We start from the raw sequence: 22,683 nt of genomic DNA, 5'->3' as shown, positions 1-22,683 counted from the left end.
GATCATGACCTGAGCTGAAGTCAGATGCTCAACCGACTGAGCCACCCAGGTGCCCCATCAAGGCTATAGTTTCAAACGTCCTGTAAATATTGGAAATTAAAAGCAAAACCTTAATATTTTCTCTTTTAAATATATCCAGTGCAATCCAAATTCCAAAATGATTTAATATCCACCATCAGCTATTTTTAAACTACATGAACAAACTCTTCTCTTACAGAAGTTTCATATCATTTCTTTTGCTCATTAAATTTGCATTTCCATTATACTTCTCTACAATATAAATATGGGCATGTATTTAAACTTAATTTTCTAAAATATCATGTGATATTTTAAATACCCTACTCTGCAGTTTGAATAATTACTTCTGGATTTAGTTATCATTACAATAATTACCATTGCATAAAGGAACAAAAATGAAAATGTCTCACAAATTTTGATAATTATAAGAAAGAACATAACATTTTATGGAAAAATGGATCTTTAGTGAGATGGGTAATTTTTTCTTCTTTTTCTTTTTCTTTTTCTTCCATTTTTTTTTGTTGTTGTTGTTGTTGTTGTTTATATGTCTCTGGAGGAAAAAAATCACTTATGGCTCAAAAAAAAAAAAAAAAAGATTCAGTCTCAATTCTGTTCCTATTTTTCTGTTTTATAAGTCCAAATGCTTAGAGAATTCATCCACACAAATAGACGGAAATGGAAGAAAACTGTTGTAACGATGTCACTCAATTCTTTGAATTCTTCAAAGCTACCCTCCAGAAATCATACTATAATCTATCATCAAAAATTACTTTTAATGTTTTATCAGCTGACAACCTAATTAAGTTCTTCTGCAATTTGGCTGAAAACAACAACAACAAAAAAGGTGGAAATCAATTTGACTTATTACCAAGTCATTAGTATGGACGTCTTACTCCATTTCTCAAAGTGTCCCTCTCTGAGACAGGCACCATGGGAAGATCAAGGAATGATGACAGGAGGCCTTTGTTCAGTAACACGGCTTTTCCTTCCCTCAATGGCTGAAGAACCAGATCTTTTGGGCGAGTGGAAGTCACAAGGAGTTGGGAGGAGGGGGGTAAGGAGCGTGCTCTCTGAGTCTATGAGTCTCTGCCCCACACCAGGAAAATCAGCTTAATATTTACACTTTATTAAGTAGAGCACTTCCAGGAGAATAGCTCCCTGGTTGACCAACAAGCCCAGGGTGTTTGGAGGAAAAGGAAAACCAGGTCAGTATGTTGAAGGGAGGGATACAGAATCAGTTAATGCAGTTTAGTTTCTTTTGGAAAATTCTTAACAAATTTACATCGAAAGTTGCAGGTAACTAAATTAAATATTTTACACTAGCAGAAATACAAAATGAGTCTTCATGCCTGGAGTCTAGTAGTAGAACAATAAATGTTTCTGAATGAATGGGATTGTTGGAAATGATCTAGATTCTTTCTGGGGGAATAAGTTTCTGAAGTCATCAGATTTAATATTTTTATGGTATCTGAAAGAAGGAGTTTGTGATTTTCATGTTACCTTCAACCCCAAATCATGAATGTAGCCTGAAACTCTCTAAGTGGGCCCGGTGATAGTAGATGAATTTTAATTAGCAAGTGTTATACAACAATGCTTTTGTATACAACAATACAAAATACAAATTTTGTGTATAGGAAGATGGAGTCAGATTATTAATAATTCAATGCTGCAGGTAGAAGTTTCCCCTTGAATTTTGAAACAGAATAGACATAACATTGACATAAAAAGACCAATGTTCTTAAATATACGAGAAAGAAACTTTAAAAACATATTCTCCCACAAGGTGACTGTGGAAGCAAAAACTAGCTATGAACCCCAAATGGTGCTCCTTCTTCCACAATTTAATTTGGAGATTTTTTTTGTAGGTGGTTGCCCAACTTAGAATGTTTTCCAGATCAACTTCATACCCAGGTCTGGCCATGAACCAGTTCTCCCGATTGAGATATGAAGGGAAGTGATGTGTGTCACTTCTTAGCTGGGTACTTAGAGGCACATGAGCCCTCTGAACTGTCTTCTTGCCCTTTTGCTGGTTGGAAACAATACTTTGAACTATCAGAGCTCCCAGGGTTCGTGGCCCCACGAGATGGAAAGTATTAAGGTCTCTGAATCACAAGCTAGAAAAAAAACTACCTACTGACCAGGAATTTTTCATCAGATTATTACATGAACAAGAAAGAAATCCCATCATATTAAACGACCAAAATGTTGGGTTTCTTTGTTACAGCAGCTAGCATTGCCCTAATAAAACAGACAAATAGATTGGTAATATACATACACAGATCAAAACCCACTTCAGTAAATTAATGCATGGTGGGTTTCTGTTTTATACTTAAGAGAATATACAATGTCTATATTCAAGGGACCATAAGGTATCTGTGTGCTGACATTTTTCCTATCGACTTTAGGGGATTCAAACATGCCTGTTTACTATCAGGACTCCGTTCGTATATGTTGACTTTTCAAACACCTGCAATTAAAAATGTTGAAACTTGCAAAACGAAACTATGGATTTTATCACATCTTGAATAATTATTTGGAAAATGTTGTCATTCCAGCAGGTCTCCAAAAAAAGTCCAGACGGCAGCATGTGGCGTTACTGAAGTGATTAAGAGTTAGCAGCAAGGTCAGAATGATGGTGTTGAATGAGGCGAGGAACAGTTGTTCTCATTGTGGCGTCTGTTAATTGCACGGGGGCGGTGTTGCCGCGGGCAGACACATCAGCCTCTGCGACTGGCAGCGGGGGAGCCTGACTGGCCGGAGCCACCACCAATCCGTCCTCATCCAGCCTTCCTTCCCCAAGGCCAAGGTTATTGATGCTGTCACAGGCGCACTGAGAGCCTTTATCAAACTTCTGTTCAGAGCCCACTGATCACACGGAGTCAGCAACCTTCCCCACAATTTATACAAATGACTTTGAATATGTTAGTTTTAACGCTGATTTAAAAAAAAAAAAAAGAGGAGCTTGTTGAAGTCTTCATACTTTTATTTGGGGAAAAAAAGAGGAGTAGAAAAAAGAACACCAATCTTTCCTTTCTAAAACTACCTTGTACTAAACAGGAAAGAAATCAAATAGCATTTGAATCGGGTTTGGTTGGACAGCCCACTCCCGGGGTGCAGATGTTCAGTTAACAACCCTTCTGAAGTTTGCTTCACCTTTGAAGAAGTCAGTGTTGATTACTCTCTGAGAAAATCACATGCAACATACATGAGAGTTAGGCAGAGTGAAAGCAAGTTCTAATTACTCACATACTCCTAAATTCGAAACCATTAAGAATTCTCCTAACATGATGATTACAGTCAAACAATCTTAAGGAGGGGCAAGACAACATCATCAACTCAGCCCAAATTTCAGTCTGTAATCCAAATGTTTTGTTTACATGCTGCCAAACTTTCATCTTTCAGATTTTTTAAAAACTTGAATTGATGTAAAGCTTTGACCGTATTGACCTGATGCTTCACAGGCTCTTCTCTCCTTATGTGAATAATCAGCTATGCAAAGAGTTGGATAATTACAGAATCTATCCATCAATTTTCACTATAGATTGTTGCGGAAACGCCCCCCAAATCTCTGGTTTATCTCTCGCTCACGTTCGATGCCATTGCTGGGTCAGCTTCGTGTATCTTCATTCTAGGACCAAAGCTGGAGGAGTAGCCTCCCTTGGGACATGCCATTGTCATGGCCAAAGGGAAATAACAAGGCAGGGGAGGCAGACATCCAACGGCTCTTAAAGCTTCTGCGAAGATGTAGCCTACATCCTACAGCTCACACAGGCAGCTGGCAGAGGACTCCCACAGTACAAAGGAGCCAATAGCTGCCAACAAAAATACCAGCTATCAGTGCACTCTCTTGGTCACATATATTCATTTACCCCCCTCTGCACAAAATATGCGTCATCCTCTTGCAGAGGAAATTACCCCCCAAGTCCCGTTCACTCTGACTCCAGGATTTCATGTAGTCTCTCCATCAGATCTGTATCCGACTCTCCTTGATCTGGTTACCTATGAACTACAACAACAACAACAACAGACAGTGAGTTATCCTGGAGGAAAAATGCTACAGGAACTATTTGCATTTCTAAAGGTGAAGTCCTGTTCAGGACCGCTGGGCAAAATTTGCCCTCTTCCCACCCTGAGGTGGGCCACTGCATTTCTTTAATACTTTACAAGAGTTGTGAATATTTACACAGTGTTGGAACTTTATTTCTCTCCCCAGTGCTGTCGAAATGCAGAAGGGTTCTTAGCAAGTGCTACGGTTATCTTTTAGAACTCCTTAGTCTGACCTTGGAATGTTTCCCCAGTTGTGGCCGGGTATGGTCTGCCGAAGATTCTCTCCTCCTGCTAATGTTATGATGATACAGAAGACTGACATATTCTGCATGGCACAATTGTCCAATTATGTAACCTTGAATGTCTAAGGGGAAATTTTGCGATCACTTCCAGGCAATGATGAGTGATTTTTGCTTTTTGTCTTAATATGTTCCGGGCTCAGAAGTAGAAACGATAACTCCCTGGAGTCCCTCTCTTTCCATTTCGTATCCAGACTGAGGAACAGCCGTGTCCCTAGACCATGGAGAAGGCTGGCAGGCACGGACGGAATCCAGAGCAGAGGGTGAAAGACTGAGGCTTGTATCCCAGTTCAGGCAATTCCAGGTTCCAGAATCAGGACTGTCAAACCCAGAGACCGACTCTTAACTTGGAGTGCTGGACAGTGTAGATTAACTTCTATTATTTTCTCTTTTCCCTTTTCCAATTATGCACTCTTTTATCTTCCCCCGGCAGGCAGCTATGAGAAGACCCCTAAGTCAGACATAACCTTGGCTTAGAATTCAAACCCTAAAGAAACACAACAAGGGCCCCGTTCCATGAAAGCTGTAGGTAGAACTCAACTCTGGTAGATCGTAAGGTCAGAGATAACCACAGAATGTGGGTATCGGGGAAGGAGCTCTTCATCTGGCTTTCCCCCTATTTCTGACGCTTAATAAACACAGAAGATGCATTGACACAAGGCTGATTTTATCCATAAACTTGAAGTGAGTTGCAAAGTCCATGCCTCCTAATTAGGCTCAGATGACTCAGCAGAAATGAAAAGACCTGTTTCGAGCTTCTCTGTTGTAGGCAGGGCACCGGGGTGCAAGGGCCCCCGACTCCGGGGCTCGCAAATAGACCCGCTTCGGCCACTTGTTGCTGACGAAATCCAAGGGCAGAGACACGGGAGGTGGTGGAACATGAAAGGAATTCACTTCCGAGAGGCTGACACCAGCACCGGGAAGACAGGGGACTAGGGTCTCAAAGACCGTCTCCCAAGTGCAGAAGACACTTGCCGGTTTGTATAAGGAACACGTGGGGCGAAGGTGGGTGGGTACCTGCAGGCGGGCAGTGAAGGTCAAGCCCTTCATTGTGTTGGACTCCATCACTGGCAGGGCCTTGCTGGCTCCTTGTTGGATCCAGTGGTTTCGGTTCCCAGCAGGGGATGCCTTGCCCTCAGGGTCTTGTGCCTGAGCCTGGAGACCAGCTGGAAAGGAGAGCCCAACCAGGAAGTTCAAGGTCCAAGTGGAGGCAGCTGAAGTCCTCTTTCACTGTCTCCTCCTTTCTGGTCCCGGGCATTTCCCCCTTAAACGGCCATCTTCTTTCCCACCACCACCTGCCCCCAGCCCTCATCACTTTGCAAGCATCCTGGTCCCTCCGGACAGCCCATGAACCTCAGCGTCCCTGGAGAAGCAGACCTTCCTAGAGACCACCCTCCCCCCGCCCTCGAGCCGTCAGAGTGAGAACTCCCTGAGCATCCAGAGCTCACACTCTGCCCCAGAGTCTGATTGACCCCCTCGGTGACACCAACCTTACGATGTAGCCTTTTCTTCAGCTCAGCCACCCCCTAACGTGTGCTGTTTTTCCGCTGTCGACTGTCAAGGCGACATTTTCACCAGTGCTTGCTCTGTGAATCTTTCTACCGTCTGGGGCCAAAAGCAGTAAAATGCTGACATAACCTCAGTGTTAAATACTGTTCAGCCCTTGTAATGTTTGCATTTTAAAGGGGACCGCAGAGAGAGCCGCGTTCCCCGCGTGGATTTAAGGCTCACGCTCAAGAGGAGATGAGATATTCTGCAGTTGGGGATTTTTTTTCCAGGGAGCCCTCATATCAAGACTGATCTGTTACATTCTGCTTTATCCATCCATCCACAACCAAAGATTACTGAGCACTGAATACAAGCTAGGCACTGTTTTTAGGACAAAACACATAAACACACGTGCCCTTAGGGAGCTTACTTTCTAGTGAAAGCATTATTTTACTAATAAAAGTAAAATATATAGTTTATTATAAGGAGATAGGTGTCCGGGGGGGGGCAGGTGGAGCACAGTTGGCTGACTTGATGTGTGGGGAGAGGGGGTGAGATTTTAAAAGGGAACCATCGGGCTTGAAGGAGGCGAGAGACTAGAATGAAAAATCTGACTCCATATTTGATGTTTGCTGGGATTTGCTGGAAGCTTCCAAGCCTTACCTCCTCAGTTTCTTCCCCTTCTGCCCCACGTGTGGGTGGGACTGTGATGCCAGGGGCAGGTGCACCACACGAGCCCCGAGCCCCCCTGGAATGGGCTGTGCCACCCCCATTCACACAGCCGTGCACTCAGACTGTCTCCGCACTTGCCATAATGCCCTGCTCCCGACATCTGGGAATTTTGAATCATTTTTGAACATGGGGCCCCACAGTTTCATTTGCAATGGGTCCTGCCATTCATCTAGCTTGCCCTTCCTCCCAGAGTCTAGCATCAAACACAAACCTGGCCTTGCAGGTTGTTAACAAAAGCAGCACTTTTTAACTTGCGAGATCATTGTAATGACAACTTTTGAGATTCATTCTGGGAAAACTGTAGGGTCACATGTGTTGTAGGAAAAATCTTCAGACAGATTCCCAGGATAGGCTTTCTTTTGTTTCTTCTAACAGTAACATTTTGCATCAAATATATCTTTTTTTTTTTTTTCAAGATGTGAGGAAAGAGCATATTTTCCTTAACAGCTTGTTAGTTGCATTTATATTTTAAATATTTACTCAAGGGGGCCTGTGGGTTCTGTTCGTTGTGTCTGCAAATGTTAGGATTCCAGCCATGACCGGGACCCTCTGCCCAAAAACTTTCAAAAATACTCTACACCCTTCCATTTCTCCTCTCTCCTCCTCTCAGACACTTGCCCCTCTGCTGTGAAGCTGCGGCCATCTACACAAAAGGGCAAACCCAGCAGGCGACTGTCATTTAGCTGACCTCTTGGCAGTTATCAGCGGACCTGATTTCTGTCTCTCCCTGGACCTGCTTCCTTCTCCAAGCTTCCAGGACACTGAGAAATCCCGATTTTCCTCCTATCTCATTGGGCACTCCTGCATCCGGTTTTGACTTCTCCCCACGCCTCCTCCCCACCACTCCACCGCCCCACCCCCCACCTTTCTGAGCCCCAGGGATCACTCTGCACTGGCTCTTCCCCACCCAGTTCTCATCCCTTCCAAGCATCTTGGAACTGAAGCCTCCCCAACTCCCCTTGTGAATTTCAGACTTGTACATCCCAGCCGCCTTCCAGAGGAATACATTGTATCATCACTTTGTTCCCAGAGAATTTCATTCCTTTTTTTTTAATGTTTATTTATTTTTGAGAGAGAGAGAGAGAGACAGAATCCGAAACAGGCTCCAGATTCTGAGCTCTCAGCACAGAGCCCAACATGAGGCTAGAACTCTGAACAGTGAGGTCATGACCTGAGCCCAAGTTGGACACCCAACTGACTGAGCCACCCAGGCGTCCTGAGAATTTCATTTCATAAACCAAGATTAAAGGTGGCACGACCTTATTAAAAGGATGGAGATCACATTAAGCAGTAATTTCTTGACCCATTTTGCTGATCGTTGCCCAACAACTGCTAACATTTTCTGTTTTTATGTTGTTTACAGTCATCTGTAGCTTTTAACATTTGATTTAAAATTTATTTTGAAATGCCTTGCAAATCGAATCAGTTCATAAAATACTGCAAAAGCTGTCTTTTTCTTCTCTTTCGGCTTATTCTTCTAAATTAAAGGCCAGACCAAGTGGTTCCTTTTTACATATATGAAGCCTATTTCAACGTCAGTACTCCAACTGGACCTTCTAAATTGATGGTTTAGATTAGTGGGAAACTATCACTCAGTGTAATTCAACTAATCTGTGCTCATGTGAAAGCCTTGCTCAAAGCCCACGTAGCTCTCTCTGCTCAGCACCACTGCCTACATGGGGCAACCAGTTACCTAGAATTTCTAATCCGTCAGGAAAACGGTTTTTCCACTAAATGGGGAACAGATATAATTGAGGTGGGTAGACCAGTTGAAAGTGCTTTCTGTGGAAGTGAAAAATTGTTAAATGTCGGCACTCTCATCTGGTTTAATCTCGTATATATAGGAAACGCCACATGATGAAATTGCTAACCAGCAGAACAACTCCGAACAAAGGCAAAGAAAAGCAAAATAAACAAAACAAGGATGAGACATAAGACAATGCAGGCAACACCCCAACCATGAGTGGGGGCTCCTTCAAAGCCAGAGCCAGCATGGTTTCCAAGGACGCTCCTCGGTGGCGGCCGCCCTCCCCTCGAGCACCTCTCCAGACGTGTGCTTCAGGGAAAATGGGAGTCAAAACTCTAGAGAGGGGCGCCTGGGTGGCACAGTCGGTTAAGCGTCCGACTTCAGCCAGATCACGATCTCGCGGTCCGTGAGTTTGAGCCCCGCGTCGGGCTCTGGGCTGATGGCTCAGAGCCTGGAGCCTGTTTCCGATTCTGTGTCTCCCTCTCTCTCTGCCCCTCCCCCGTTCATGCTCTGTCTCTCTCTGTCCCAAAAATAAATAAAAACGTTGAAAAAAAAAATTAACAAAACAAAACAAAACAAAAACTCTAGAGAAACCCAACCGATAAAGACCACATAATCATAACAAGAGGACTTACTGCCTTTTCAGGTGAACATAAAGATAACCTGTGTTCATTGTGAAAGTTTTAGAAAATAGAGGAATTCACACAGGAGAAAGTGATAATCACTCACCTGTGCACATATCGACAATTAGTTTTCACGTGCACTTGTATGAACACACAAAATTAAGACTGTGCCTTTGATATTCGTTGTTTGCAACCTATGCTTTTCGCCTGTCACAGTTCTGTCGTGAACAGTTTTCTGTGTCGTGAAATAGGCTTTGAGAAGGAAGTGAGATCTGGATGGCTCCATCATAGCTGTGTAATGGATGGAATCAAACGTATTTGATTATTCTTCTATTGTGAGAGACGTATGATGCTCTTATTTCTTTACTGTGTATAAGAGTGCCACAGCGACAGTCTGTGTCCCCAACTTTTATACATCTCTCTTATCACTTCTTTAACCTAATTTAGAATGAAGTGGTATTTTCATTTCCAAAGCTCTCCCTAAGTATTTGCCTTCGTAAAATTAATAGGAACGTACATGCCCATCCGTCCGACAAGTAGGAGGGCAAAATACGCATTTGATAATCTTTGTCTATTTGGCAGATGAAAGTGATATCTCATTGTTATTTTATTTTTGAAATTTTTGGCAAAACTAATTGTTATGTTTGATATCTGTTTTATTGTTCCTTTTAGGAATCATCATTCATTCATCTTTTATTTGGGACTGTCTTGTTCTTAAAGTGCTCTATATGTTGAGCAACACCCAGATAATCCATGTCTTGACAGTTTATAGTCACCTTAGCTTTGGGGACCCAATCAATCAACGGTGGCAGTTCAGTCACCCCTAGGCTGATTGCCAGGCACCAGCTCGCTGCAAGGAATCTGGTCCCCGTTACTTCCGGGAGACCCACATGCCAATAATCCCAGCTGGCAAACTGTGATCACTGCCTGCTCTCTCACTTTCTCTGTCCAGCGTGCTCTGGCTCCCACCTGCCCATCAGGTGACCCGCCCGCCTGCCAACAGGACACCATACTAGAAAGTCACACTGCTGCTACCAGTGGTCAGGAATACTCTTGGGACTTAACAGAAAACCTGTCTTCTCTATGGTAGGAAGAGAGTAGTGCCAATTCTGTAAACTCTGTGGATGCCCATCCTTAGGATGCAAGAATTGGCTGAGGTTCAGAGGTGGGGGGAGAAACGGGTGGGGGTGGGGTGGCGTGTACAGCCAGTGTCTCTACCTAGGGGCAGCTGGGATCCAGTTACAATAACCAAATGTCCCGGTGGGATCCAGTTAAAATAACCAAATGTCCCCGGTTATACAAGCACACTAAGCCTTTGCCCGTGACAAATGTTGCAAATATTTTCTTTTTAGTCAGTTGCTTCCATTACAGTTTATTCGGTGACACTATGTAACTTAGTTTGCTTCTACATGATTGAAATAAGGACATGACTTCTCCCTATGGAAACATGCTCTAGTAGGTAGTCTAAAGCTTCCCCCTCCCCCCCAATAGATACTGAAAACTCTGGATACAAATAAAGTTCTCTAAACTGCACAGGCAAGCTCTCAAGAAAGTAAGGAAACTCCCAAGCACTAAAAATAAAGGCAGTAGAAACTCTGTTGGTTTAACTGTGTGAACTGGGGAAGGGAACAGTGGGGCGTCCCTATCTTGGGAACCAATGATCAAGGGTTCAGATTTTGACGTCACAGAAAATAAGGAAAAAAAAGAAAAAAAAAAGAAGTTAGAGTGGGAGAGAGAGCGAAAGCATAAAAGACTCTTAAATAAAACTGAGAACAAACTGAGGGTTGATGGGGGGTGGGAGGGAGGGGAGGGTAGGTGATGGGCATTGAAGAGGGCATCTTTTGGGATGAGCGCTGGGTGTTGTATGGAAACTAATTTGACAAAAAATTTCATATAATAAAAAAATAAATAAATAAAAAAGAAAATAAGGCCTGGAGACATGCAAGGCGATGTGATAAAATTGTTCCTCCCACCTCCACACTGAAAACCAGCCCTATGGATTGTCTACATTCTCCTTGAAAGAGTATGTAAAACATCCACTCCCTAGCAAAGAGATAATAAAGCTGTCTCCTCCTGGGTTCATGGTGAGATGAACTCTCCCCTTGCTTAAAAATTACAACCATGAGGGGCGCCTGGGTGGCGCAGTCGGTTAAGCGTCCGACTTCAGCCAGGTCACGATCTCGCGGTCTGTGGGTTCGAGCCCCGCGTCGGGCTCTGGGCTGATGGCTCAGAGCCTGGAGCCTGTTTCTGATTCTGTGTCTCCCTCTCTCTCTCTGCCCCTCCCCTGTTCATGCTCTGTCTCTCTCTGTCCCAAAAATAAATAAACGTTGAAAAAAAAAATTAAAAAAAAAAAATTACAACCATGAGATTTTTTTCATGCAGATTTTGCCTGAAGTTTGGGATCCCCAAAGGAAGAACTTAACAACAACAAAGGAGTCCCAGTCTGGTTTCAATCCTAGGATGTCCAACACCCTTTCCAAGGGACACATTTTAATCTGAGGCACTCAGGATTTTCACAGATAAAACCCCACTGAGCACAAACTCACAATCTAAACTCAAGAATCACAAAAGGAACAATATACCATGTGCATGAGCCAGCAAAAAACACAAACAGTAGCTTCAGACTGCACTAGAATAATAGGGCACTGATAATAAAATTAGCATACTCCAGTGGACTGATGCCCCAGAGGAAAACAGAAAACAAGCTCACTGTTTTCATAAAAAAGATCACGTACATTCTAGCAATGAAAATTATATCCATTGAAAATAAAAATGAGTTCAACTGGATGTATCCAAAATATGAACTTTGAACAGTTACCTAAACGTTTATTCATTCAGTATCATTTCAGATATGAGAGCCTGGTCTGATGGAAGCCAGCATGGATCCCCTCTGTTTGGGAATAAAGGGAAACTCAAATGACAGTAAAGGATCAGGTCATCCTAAAGGTTTGGATAAGGAATTTCCCATAATGTTCTCGGTGGTAATACCAGCAATATTTCAGAGAGGGGAGATTTAGCATAGTCACACTGCGATTACATCTATAAACTAATTATAGGTTATTTCCTGGATATTTATGCTTAACCTTAAACAGATTCTACCATGTGGCAGAGACTACTCAAGCCCCACAATACTGACTTCCCCTCCTTCTATAGCAATAAAATCCCGGAGTTTTGTCTGGGCACCAAGCCATACCGAAAAGTGAGTTTATTCTCAAGGTTAAATTCTGAATAATGGGATTGAACAGAAAGGATGGGTGAAATCTCCCAGCTGTGCCATAACAAACAAAGGCATATTGTCCCTCTTTCTCCCACATTACTGGTGGATATAGTGGTAAGAAAGGTTGGACCATGAAGGCAAGACAATCGCCAAGGCATGGCAGAGCGACAAGAAAGAAGGAGCCTGGGTGCCTGACGAGCCTTGTGGAGCAGAGCCTTGTGGAGCAGTTCAGATCTTATGTGAGAAGGAGCTAAACTCCTTCTGGGCTTATGTCACCATCACTTGGGATGCTCTCTCCCACTCTGAAATCTATAGACCAGACTAGAGGTACAATGTTGGCTTTGTGAGGACCTAAAATGGATGTCATTGGCTTAGAGGAAACTTTTTTTTTTTTTTTTTTTGAGAGAGAGAGAAAGAGAGAGTGTGAGTTGGGGAGAGGGGCAGAGGGAGAGAGAGAGAGAGAGAGAGAAAGAGAGAGAGGGAGAATATTAAGCAGGCTCCAAGCTGAGCGTGGAGCCCAGCGCGGGGCTCGATCCTACGATCCTGGGATCATGACCCGAGCCTAAATCAAGAGTCTGATGCTTAACCAACTGAGCCACCCAAGCAGCCCTAGAGGAAACATTTTGATAGTGGGTGGTGAAGACACAGATCTTAGTGACTGGGAAGCTGGTGATCCTGGTTCTGGGTGGACCAAACATTCAGGGGTGTGGTCATCTACAATATCTTGGGAGGCAGAACACATTCTATCACCAACGGGGAAAGGGTCAGAAAATCCAGAAGGTTGGTGCATTCAGGTTGCTACCTGATCCGTAAGAGGTGAATTAAAACGAAGTCAGCCAGACGGTAAACAAAAACGGAAGGAACATAGCTCTGCTAAGTCACGTTCCTTCAGGAGGTACAGACTCACTTCCATATCGTCAACCGAGTGGAGGGAGTGTCCTCTTGGGACTTTGTAGGGTTGATAAATCCAAACTCTACCCCAGACTGAACCAGTGACAGGAGGCGGCGCATTGGGACCACAAGGCAGGAGGCAGAGCAGGGTAATCAGAGATTGTTCTCGAGTTCCCCAGACAAGAATCTTCCTGTCAGACAATGGGACATCAGAAAGAAATTTCCTTCCCATCAAGGCTATTGTTCCAGACGCTCTCCAGTTAGTCCCCATGAACTTGAAAGGGATTTTGGCAGAGCACAGAGGCAAAGAAATAAAAATGCTGATTTTAAAGGTTTAAGTGGCAGTCCCCGCTAAGTTTTTGAGAAATTTTGTTGCCAACGAAGCCACCAGGCAAGGCTACATAAGTATGTGACTGGTGACCCACCGCCTCCCGCTGTGGAAAGTTGCGCACATCCCAGCTGGACCACGGAGAGACCAGCGGGGCGCTCTCAGCAGACAAAGCCAGGGGCCAGGGGAGACCATGGACAAGGACCCTCTTCCAGAGAGGTCTGCCGGAGGGTGACCAAGGAAGTGACGCCACTCGTGGGCAGAGGCTCTTCAGAAGGATTTATAAACTAGTAAGTCCCTGTCGCTGTTATTTGTCTTTCTTTGGGAGACTTTTCTTTTTTTTGTAAATATGAAATTTATTGTCCAATTGGTTTCCATACAACACCCAGTGCTCATCCCAACAGGTGCCCTCCTCAGTGCCCCTCACCCACCGTCCCCTCCCTCCCACCCGCCCCCGTCAACCCTCAGATTGTTCTCAGGTTTTAAGAGTCTCTTATGGTTTGGCTCCCTCCCTCTCTAACTTTTTTTTTTCCTTCCCCTCCCCCACGATCTTCTGTTAAGTTTCTCAGGATCCACATAAGAGTGAAAACATATGGTATCTGTGCTTCTCTGGATGACATATTTCTCTTAGCATAACACTCTCCAGTTCCATCCACGTTGCTACAAAAGGCCAGATTTCATTCTTTCTCATTGCCAAGTAGTATTCCATTGTGTATATCAACCACAATTTCTTTATCCATTCATCAGTTGATGGACATTTAGGCATCAATATGGTGAACTCCTGGGAGCTGGGGACCACCAGGTTGCCTAAGGAGGGGTGAACCGGCCCAGCTCGGAAACGGAGCAGGTCAAAACTCCCGTGCTGATCAGTAGTGGGAGACATTTTTTCCATTGAGGTCTTCTGCTCCTGCTCCACCATTACATATTAGATGTGATGAATGGGCAGGAAACTTATCTTTTAGTTTATAGCTAACCTGAGGGGACCAACCCTGTAGGGGACCATGTCATGTAGGTGCCATAAACTCACAATATGAGACTTAGGGATTGCCTGCTTTGGGTACTGGGTTCTTCACGTGACAAGATGGGTAGGCACAGATATGTGGATGGCCAGAGTGGCCAACTATGGCAGAAAGCAGTAACCACTGTTTCTTCTGTAGTATGTAATGCTATAAACTATGTTTAGCTGGGCATGTGGCTACCCAGAACCTAAGTCTGACCCCTTAACTAAGTTCTAATCAGGGAAATGTGGGTGCAGCTTCCCGGGCATGGGCACAAGGGAAGGATTGTGCACCCCCTTTCTCCTTTCTCCTCTCCCTTCCCTCCTGGCTAGAATTTCTAGGGTGGTAGTTAACCATGCTAACCCATGAACACATGGGAAGCCCTCTAAGAATTGCAGAGCTATGGAGAGAAGGAACCAGGCCCCTGACGTATGTGTGAGGTATTAACATCATGACAGCTCTCTGGCTTTTTCCTACACCTGGAAACCTCCAGGGTTTTGGTGCCTGTTATTTTGGGTCTCTGTCATATACGACCCAATCAGATCCTCATTACTACTACACGTAGTGGGGGTAAGTCATTCTTGATTCATGCCATCGGGGATTTTGTTTGATGTTCTGTTAACACATCAAAGTAAATTCTGAAATATCACAAAACGGCACACTAAATTAAAATTTATAGCCAAATAACCATCGCAGATGTGCACACGTTCTCTCGCTCTTTGTCCCATACATGTACACTGGAAGGTAAAGCAGCAGAGGAAAAACGAGAGCCCCTTTCTTGTAAAGGAGTCAATGGGGAGAGTGGAGCCCAGGAGCCGGAGGACTGGCTTGGGTGCCGGGAGGTGGCATCACACATAGTTCTGTCCCTTGCTGGCTCTGTGAGTCTGGGAAGGACACGCCATCCCTCCGCCTCACTGTCTTCCTGTGTGTGATGAGGTTTAAGATCAATGATCTTGAAAATCCCTTCTGGCTCTCAAATCTTATCTTGACATTAACAAAGTAATATTAATTTTGCAGTTTCATGATCTGCAATTATACATTCTCGTCTTCAACTCCATCTGCTTGCCGACCTCGGGAGTGTGAGCCATTAAACTCGGAATAAAAATGCTTAGAAGTTAAGTTTGCCTGTTCGTTATGAAATAAAATTAAAGTGCCGAGAGTGTTTTGTCAGTTGAAATGAACATTTGGACGCAGGAAAGCCCTGATGCATGCCTACTGCAGACAGCAAGTGGCCTTTACATTCGGCTACTGTGGTCGGGTTCTCTCAGAATTGGGGGTGTGGCGGGGAGAAAAGTCATGCTCTGAAACTAAATGAGGTTGTCTTCTTCCCAATTCAAATCGTTCGGAGGACATTTTAATTTCCCAGCCGGTTTTCTAAATCAAGGGAACCACGGGGCCCTGATGCCTCTATGGTTCCACCAAAGCATTGAGATTTGTACGTGCCTTGGTCCTCGCCTGACACCTGGCTATTTACCCCGAGGGAGAAATCAGTCCGGGCAGGCGGTCCTCTGCTCTAGCTATTTCTGGACATGTCCAGTCAGGCTGATCCCAATCTTTCCACCGTAAGATCATTTATTGCCTAGGTTGGTACTGCCTTTTGTGAAACCTATAGCCCGAATCTCCTTTCGTCCCAGATCTCGAAGGAACAATCTCTTGACAGGCAAGAGTTTCTTCTGATGGAGACTCAACGCAGGCTACATTTAATATGACTGGGACAAAACTCAGGACCATCTTCAAAATGTAGATTTTCCTTAAATGTGTGAACTGGAAAAAATGAGCTACTGTTCAATACAAACGATTTTTCCCCACGGGTTAATGTTATTCTCTGAGTTAGAGCAATATACCCAAATCCTTAGTATTTTTATCACATTTTTAAAATTGTTGGAACTAATCTAACCCAGCAATACAGCCATTCATTTTATTTTCATTCTCCAAGCAAACATGTTTGAGCACCTAAGCCACTATGCCAGGCACTGTGAATGACCAGACAGGATTCTTCAGAATCCCTGTCTGAAAGAGCTGATGTTCCAGAAAACAAAAATTCCTGAATAAAGACTGCAAGGAGAAGGACAGGATAGGGACTTAGTCATAGGAAAGGCAAGACGTTCTATTAATTCTGATTTGCTTTCAAGAGGTGACGTGCAGGCTATGTGTATTAATATTCCTCTGGGCAGCGGTTCTTAATGCGTGGTCCCCAACCCTGCGTACCAGAATCACCTGGAGACAGACTGACGACGGAAAGCCTTGGGCCTCACTCAAGACCTACTGAATCAGAAAATTCAAGAGGGTGTTGGCCACCAGCTTGGTTCTAATGAGCCCTTCTGATGATTCTGAGGCAACCTCAAGTTTACCACCGTCGGTCTCGAGCAGGTCTCAATGACCAACCCAGGGCGGGAAGCGATGTCCCCACCCCCCCTATCCCCGCTTCTGTAAATGAAGTGTTATCGAAACCCAACTGGTCTATGTATGTGAATTGCAACAGAGATCGCATGTTTACACAGAGCCTAAATATTTCCTACCTGGCCTTCATAGGCAAAGTTTGCAATTCCTGGCCTAGTAGTGCAGGTGGTGAGGATCCAGCCTCCAATACCCCCAGCAGTGCTGTCTGAATCCCACCTACGCCTTCTAGCAGGACGTGAATGGCACGTTGGGAGTCCACTTCACTGAGGACTGCCTGAGCCTCAGATGTCTGTGACTTCACTGATGCAGTCATCACATTTGGATGAATCATGTCCTGTGCACTGCACAAGGAGCTAGGGAATGAAACAGAAGACAATCCAGCCTACTCCATGTACCATGATTGAACTGGGTGGAAGTTGGAAGGTGCGGCACAATTTTTTAGGAACTAGGTAAAACCGCACGCCATTTCCTCACCTGCCCAAGATCCTGACATGTTTTCCTGGGGCGAGTTGGAATGACATCATCTCCTGGGGGCAGGGAAAGGTGAAATAAATATTGTAGCTCTCATACTGGCATAATTAAATAATCATGTCTGTGCTGGTTGAGCTCGTGGAAGAAAGGATAGAAGGGAAGTAAACAGTGGTCAAAATGGTCTTTCTTGGTGCTACTCAGTGGGAAATTTTCTCCCAGTTGCTATCCCTTTGATTATGCACAAAGCTGGAAAATCTGATCTTAGCAGAAGAGAAGAGGTGTGTGTGTGTGTGTGTGTGTGTGTGTGTGTGTGTGTGTGAGTGAGAGAAAGGGAGAGACCGACAGACAGACAAAAGAGAGATCCCCATAAGATTGGCCATCTCTAGAGTAATAAAGTTGGCAACATTTTACAGAAGATATTACAGATAAGCAAAACATTTTATAGAAACCTATTGGTGAAAGTTGGTATTTTAGCAAATCTTTAAGCAAGACAAGCAAATATTAAGAATGTTCTGTGAAAACATAAGATTCTGAACAGGAAAACATATCTCTCAATACAGCTTAATATGGAATGAGTTGCTATATAGAGTACTTGGAACAAGAGCCATAGCGTAGACATGGATAGAAAAACACAACTGGGCCCTTAAGTCTTTGTTCTCTTGGATCATTTCTTTCTCAGGAATATCAGAACATTTCTGCTTTAAAGACAGGTGAGCTTTTGTGCTGACAATAACCTGAGGTTAATGTTTGTTAAGTACCTGTGTATCAGACTCATCTCGGGAGCTTTTTCAAAATCATAGGTTTGCACACATCCCCTAGAGACTGATCACTAGGTGCAGGGTCAGCCTGGGCTTGTGTATGTGAGAAAACTCCCCAAATATTCCTGATTAGTCACATCAGTTAAGGGTCGTGATGACCAGCTCTGTCCAGAGAAGGTACTGGAAGATTAACATCGAATTCCATTGTATAGTTATTCAAGTTTACTGTGTCGAAACTTGCACAAGGAGATTGGTACAGGAAAGAGAATATGGAGTTTGGAGTCAGACACTTCTGGGTTCCTCTGGTTATTAGTTTGCAAGCTGCTTCCTAGAGACACGTTCTCTCTGAACCGCATTTTCAAACTGTGAAATGAACACAGCAGTGCCCCTTTTTCCCCACAGTTGTCTCCCGAACTTCCTGTGTCACTCTACCTCATTCACTAAAGATTCCTCTTAGTGACTTTGATCTCTATATTCATCACACATCCAAGAGGCTGGCTTTCTTCCCTGACCCACCTGCCCTCCTACAATAACCTGCAACAACCATAAACTTCTCCAGCTCTGGTCCCATTGTCATGGACAAATCTTGGACCACTGCACCTCCTTAACCTACCCTCCCCCATAACAACTTCTGGGGATCCTTCTCCAGGCTCCCAGTGCAATGATTCCTTGATCTCATCTTATTCTCCAGTCCACTGACACCATCTTTATTTTTGTCCCCATGTCCTTTTACTTAGCTTACACTGTATGACTACCCTTAAAGTCACCTCTTTGTGAACATCCTCAGCCTTCCTGCTTCTCTCTTTTTCCGTTGCCTGGGGAAACCATCTCCTGGTGCGACCCAATCTTTGGCCTTCTCTGCACCAGCGCCTGAGCTGCTGAACTTTGCTGGAGAAAATCCCAGCATGTGGATGGAGCTCATTTGAGCATGATGACCACAGGACTCAGCTGGTCATTCAGTGTAGCATGGAGATTCCAATAAGTTTGTTTTCTCGATTTCCAAGACGTTGGCTTCATAGCTTCCCTTCGCTTCTCTTCTCAACGCTGACGCCCTCTCCCTACTCCTCATGTGAATCTGACCTTATACATCATTCGGAAAACAAAAGTTCTTAGAGGGACAGGCCTTCCTCTGCACGAACAAAACTTCCATCTCTATGTGGTCCTCTCTCCCAGGACAATGCTGAGACAACCCCTATTCTCTCCAAACACAAATTCTACTGCCTCTTATCTTTCCGAGGCCTTTGTTCCTACAATCACCTTCTTTCCCTAGTACACCATCAATTTCTTTGTCCATGAAGGTATTTCAGTCAATGTATAAATATGCTTGAAATGACCCACTTTTAAAAATAGCCCTGTGTGCTCATGTCCCTCCAGCTGTTACCAGTTTCTTTGTTCTTCTTCGGGACAAAACTGCTCTAATGAGCTTTCTTTTGCCTACTGTCTCTACTTCCTTACTTCCCATTAAACTTTTTTATTGAATTATGAAATCTTATGAGCATACGGGAAAGGATAATAATCTAATGAACACCCACTGAACTGACTCTATCCAACCTTAACATTGTTCAATATTTGCTTCATACCTTATTTCTTTTTTCATGGAAAACAGAAGCACAGATAAAGTTGGCAACCCTTATCTTCCCATGATCTCCCTCCCATCTGCCCAGGAATAAACAACCTGAATTTAGTGTCCATCAGTTCTGTGTGCTATTTCACTGCTGTGTATGTATCCAGACATTACATAGATGTGATTTATTTTAGTTTTAATACTTTATACAAACTGGCAGTGTACTACATATCCTCTGCAACTTTGCTAACTGGGCTATATGGAGTGTCCATTTTCAACGTTACAAGAGCGGCCAAAATGCCTTCCCAAGTGATCGTACCATTTTCTACCTCCATAGCTTTCCTGACCAGTACGTGATGACAGCTGGTATTGCCAGACTTTTTCACTGCTGTCAGTCTGATTGGTATGACATGCTACCACCTTCTTTTAATTACATTTCTAGCATGATTCGGGAGGTTTTATTCTATTCTTCTGTTTATTGGCCATCGAGGAAGCTTCCTGCTTCGTTTGCACAGTTTCCTCTCATTTCGTCCTTCTCCAGTGGATTGGTAGGACTTTGAAAACATATTCTGTCTGCCATTTTTTGTCATTTGTATGCACGGAAATTTCTGCCAGCTATGGCTTGCGCTTAAGTTGTATTTCATCACATGGAAGTTCTAAACTTTAATGTTGTTTGCTATATTGATTTTTTTTCGTTTCTGCGTGGCTGTTCTTTGTATCTTATTTTGAGAACTGCTTCCCCACCCAGAGGTCATACAGATAGCTTCTTATACATTTTCCTAAATTTTTTAATGTTTTGTTTCTCGTGTTGGCTTTAATCTACTTTGAAGTTATTTCTGTAAATGGCTTAAGGTGGGTATCTGATTCGGTGTTTTTACATCATAGTCCTCAACTGTCTTAGACTCATTTATTGAGTTGCACCTCTCCCCAGTGGGCCCCTTTGTAACATATCAAAGATAGCATATAGGTGGGTCTGTTCATGGGCCCTCTGTTACATTGCTCACTTTGTCCCCATGCCAATATCTCAATGCCTCAATTTCTGTAGCTTTATGAACAATATTGATTACCTTCCTTATTCATTTTCTGCAGAAATTATTTTTTTAAGTTTATTTATTTTAAAATTTATTTTGAGAGAGAAAGAGAGGGAGAGAGAGAGAGAGGGAGAGAAGAGAGGGAGAGGGAGACAGAGGGAGAGAGAGAACACATATGAGAGGGGAAGGGGCAGAGAGAGAGGGAGAGAGAGAATCCCAAGCAGACTCTGTGCTGCCAGTGCAAAGCCCGATGTGGGGCTCGAACTCACGAACCATGAGATCATGACCTGAGCTGATATCAAGAGTTGGACACTTAACTGATTGAGCCACCCTGGCACCCCTGCAGAAATTCTTTAATCACTCTTAGACATTTGCCTTTGCTCTGCTTACCACTGTTAGGGTCTACTTAAGTTCCATGTAGCTAGTTGAAATTTTGATTGGATCTCCATTGTATTTATGGATGAATTTGGGGAGCATGGATATTTCTGAATGAATAGTTCATATTCAAGACATTATAAATACTGAATCACTCCACACAGATATGGGATAGCATCAATTTATTTTGATACTTTTGAAGATCTTATTTTTTTCTTTAAGATATTTAAACTTAGTTTTATAGGTTTTCCACAGAGGTCCAACATACCTCTTGCCAAAATTACTTAGGTAACATACTGATTTTTTTTTTGTTAATGTTAATTTTTCTGTATTATATTTTATTATCTTGGCTTCTGGTTTATGGGAGCCAAATGGATTTATATATTGATATTTTTTTGTAGCAAATTTGCAGACTTTCTCTCTATTCTAATTACTTATCTGTAGATGTTCTTAAGTGGCTTCGCTGGAGACAATTCTATTGTTTGAGATTAAGTTTGCTTCTTCCTTCACAATCATGGTTTCAGTGTCACATGGAAGGATAGAAATGTGCTTGCTTGTCTTGGATTTCTTTTCAACTGAATGTCTCCAACTTCTCATGATTAAATGTCAAGTTTTTTGTGGATTCTGTTTTTGAAAGATAGTCTATCAAATTGGGCAGCTTCCTTCGTATTACTAATCCAAAAGCCAAGAAGTATTTCTTTTTAAAAAAAAATTTTTTTTTTTAACGTTTATTTATTTTTGGGACAGAGAGAGACAGAGCATGAACGGGGGAGGGGCAGAGAGAGAGGGAGACACAGAATCGGAAACAGGCTCCAGGCTCCGAGCCATCAGCCCAGAGCCTGACGCGGGGCTCGAACTCACGGACCGCGGGCTCGAACTCACGGACCGCGAGATCGTGACCTGGCTGAAGTCGGACGCTTAACCGACTGCGCCACCCAGGCGCCCCAAGAAGTATTTCTTAAATGACAAATGTACATTGAATTTCATAGAAGTACATTAAGTAGCTATTGAAATGATCATATGGTTTTTCTTCTTAATTCTGAAGAGGTAATTTATATTGATATATTTTCTAATGATAAGACATCCTTGAATTGGGGGGAGTTTGGCCTATCATTTTTCCATGCACTGGAATAACTTTTATAAACTAGGGATTAATTGTGCCTTGAATATTTGGTAGAATCTTCCTAGAAAATCATCCATCTTGTTTATTTTACTTGCTGTTTGCTTACTGACTCAGTTTCTTTACTGGTGATAAATGTATTTGGATTTTCACTTTTTTAGTTTCCTAAAGCTAAATTTCTAGTGAATTATATACCTTGCCAGATGTTTGCTTATTTTATTGGTATTTTATTATTTTTTAAACAGCTTAGTTTTGCTGTCTTGTAACTTTGTAGTTTATCTTATTAATATGTGATATTAATAACTATGTTCTTTCCCTTGCTTTGTTCCTAATGAGTTGGGCATTTGTCTTGTTAATTTCAGCGCCTCTTTCCTAATACAAGTGCTCAAGGCTAAATTTCTCTGTAAATACTACTTTAGCTACATTATGTAAGTTTTAAATGTTCCATTTTCATACAACATACGAATTTTCCTGACTTCCATTACCATTTCTTTGTCACACATGCTACTGGCAATGTGGCTTACAACTGACAAATGTAAGTTTTCTCAATTATTTTTAAATTATTAATTTGTAACC

At 43.1% G+C, this 22,683-nt stretch overlaps 1 long non-coding RNA gene across 1 annotated transcript; it reads right to left on the bottom strand.

Moving 5' to 3' along the window:
• Positions 1 to 554: 554 nt before the first annotated feature.
• On the bottom strand, positions 555 to 20,744 carry LOC121042548 (uncharacterized). Its single transcript, XR_005796287.1, has 2 exons — positions 16,908 to 20,744; positions 555 to 4,024 (listed from the first exon to the last, which is right to left on the bottom strand). It is a non-coding gene; the product is annotated as an uncharacterized LOC121042548 (long non-coding RNA).
• Positions 20,745 to 22,683: the final 1,939 nt, after the last annotated feature.

This window comes from Herpailurus yagouaroundi, unplaced genomic scaffold, assembly GCF_014898765.1.
Source record: "Herpailurus yagouaroundi ecotype Mexico unplaced genomic scaffold, PumYag 29, whole genome shotgun sequence".
NCBI classification, from domain to species: Eukaryota; Metazoa; Chordata; class Mammalia; order Carnivora; family Felidae; genus Herpailurus; species Herpailurus yagouaroundi.
Note: the sequence above shows the minus strand (reverse complement) of the source record. Positions and strands in the feature narration are given on the sequence as shown.